This window comes from Mytilus trossulus, chromosome 10 (genome assembly GCF_036588685.1).
Source record: "Mytilus trossulus isolate FHL-02 chromosome 10, PNRI_Mtr1.1.1.hap1, whole genome shotgun sequence".
Lineage (NCBI taxonomy): Eukaryota > Metazoa > Mollusca > Bivalvia > Mytilida > Mytilidae > Mytilus > Mytilus trossulus.
This window is the reverse complement of record NC_086382.1, coordinates 49,493,762-49,496,615: the sequence shown is the minus strand read 5'-3', so window position 1 is coordinate 49,496,615 and position 2,854 is coordinate 49,493,762.

Here is a 2,854-nt window from a genome sequence, read left to right as displayed (position 1 = left end):
TATTTTTGTTGAGTTCTGATTTCGATAGATGCCAAATATTTTCTCCACCATTCATTCGAAGATGATCTACCAATAACACCTTTCATGATAAAGATTCATATTTTTATTTGGGGCTTCGAAAGTACATTTTGGAAACTTGAGGTTACTTAATTACTTAAGCTTGTTCTCAGATTGAAAAGAAACGGGGAATTTTGATTAGTTTACTTCCAGTGAATGTTTGTTTTCCTACATGTAATGAAATGTTATAGTACGTCACATCCGGCTGTATACGAAAATGTGTATAAAAAAATATTCCTTTGAATTTGACAGTTGCAGTTAATCAATCCTATAACACATTGCAGTAAAACATGTATGGGTCATAAACAGGTATCTTAGGTATTACAAAGCACCATCTTAATTCTATTTGTGGTTTTTAAAGAATATTTTGGAAACTTGGGGTTACATGGTAAAGCTTGAACACAGGCTGAAAAGAGAATTTAATTTATTGGTTGACTTTCAGTGAAAATGTCTGATATGCAATGACACGTATGTGACTTGTTTTATTTTGTACTGTGCAGGATAAATTTTACTCAAGTATTTCTTTATTTGAAACCAATATAAATTCTGCACATTTTTTTTAAAAGTGCAAATTTAACAAAGACTTATAGGAGAAAATCAATGGGGGTAATACGCCTAAACCATCCAAACCAGGAGATTTCATTTTTCATATTTTTCAATGCATTATGAATTTTGGAGCATTTTAATTCACTCTCGCAATAAATATTTTAGTCATCATGAATTTTAACACATCGGTTTTCTGAAGAAAAGAAATTAATTCTATGTATAATATCTATATTATTTTCTTGGAATATACAGATTCTCATAGTAGAGCTTTTGTTCTGGACAATTTTTGCTTGATCAGTGATGGTTTCTATACTATCTATTAGGTAGCAATACACAGTTAGAAAATTTAGTTTCGCATTATGGCCATGGTGATTTGTTTAAATATGAAAGTTTTTGTACAATAAGATTGTTTTTTTAGATAATTGAAGAATAATATAGCATTCTTAGTGGGTTTATATGAACATTTAGATTGTTTTTAGCATGTTTTGTTGGCCATTTCTCTGTTTGACAGTCCGTATTTTTCTATCCGTACCGCCTATAGGTCCATAAATTATTGTAACGTTCATCAACAAAGATTTTGCGCTCGATCTTTTCAATTCAACTTTATGGAAAAACGAGCAGAAATGCATATGATTTTGTTTTACCATTTGATAGACATAAACCTATGCTTTCAGGAAAGGTATCACTGTAATTGATTGAAATTTTCCTTTGAACCAATTTTTGGAGACTTTTGCGATATGTTAACCAACCTTTTTTGCAATATTTTGTATCAAAGAAATGCAGATTGTTGCCACGGTTAAACCCAAAAGGATTTTTTTTTCACCATTATGACTATTAGAAATCAAATTTATGGAAGATTCTCTTTCTTAAAATAGAGACATGCATATTTGTTAGAAAGGAAGGGAAAGAGGGTGCTTAAAAGTTATGATTTTAAGTTTTTTCCTAACTGTGTATTGCTACCTAAATAATGTTTAAATTACAATAAAAACATTAAGTAACTTTCGGAGGTAAATTGCTTTAAAAATTTAATAATCAATATCAAATGGTCATTTATGTATTTTTACGAGGAAGAAAGCATGCTAAAGGGATGTTCCGAGCTTTTATGTAGGCGCTCATTATCATTTTCTGTTACACTCATTATCACACCCAATTGAAAAAAATCAAATCTATCGCACTTTTAAAAAGAAAAATAAAGTATTTGAAAGAAATATTAATTATCAAAGAGAGACATAAGATATCAAATGAGCATTCAAACTCGAAAGTCGAAATAAACTGACAACACTATTGCAAAAAAAAGACCCGAACAACAGATAAACAATAATACACAAAACAGAAAAGAGAATACGAACAAAAAGACCTAAAGGAATTCCACAAAAAAAATTCAAAAGTACATTGTAATGGTAGAAAAGAAGTGTTTAAGTCTCCACAAAAAGTTAATGTCATTTTAACGTTTTCTTATTTTACTTTATCATCCATCATTCATGTTTGATAAAACAAAATACTGAAGTTTAATGATTAGATCTATATAAAAATGATTTATGCTAGGTCATAAATTATAAAACAGTCATCATAAACACAACATATGGCTAAACAAATTATAAAATAGCATTTTTAAAATAAATGTGCACAGTTTATCTTTCTTTAGAATATAGAAACACTGTATGAATACAAACATACACAAAATGACAAACTCAAACTTATATAAAATCATTTCCAATACAATATACATAAGTAAAAAAACAAATAAATCAGAAGTAACCTTGTCCCCAGTTATAATTCCTGTTTAAAAGGAATATAAGTCTCCTACTTCTTTTGAGTTGATGGTCAAAGAAGATATATATTTTTTTAATTTTCTTACTTGGACATAAAATCTGGCATAACGGTTTAACTAGCTTTCACAAAAAGTTAGTTTAGCATCTCTTTTGCAATTTATCTCCGTTTAGCATCACTTTTGCAGTTTATCTCCGTTAAGCATCTCTTTTGCAGTTTATCTCCGTTAAGCATCTCCTTTGAAGTTTATTTACGTTTAGTTCTCTTTTGAAGTTTATCTCCGTTAAGCATCTCTTTTGAAGTTTATTTCCGTTTAGTTCTTTTTTGCAGTTTATCTCCGTTTAGCATCTCTTTTGAAGTTTATTTCCGTTTAGTTCTCTTTTGCAGTTTATCTCCGTTAAGCATCTCTTTTGAAGTTTATTTCCGTTTAGTTCTCTTTTGCAGTTTATCTCCGTTAAGCATCTCTTTTGAAGTTTATTTC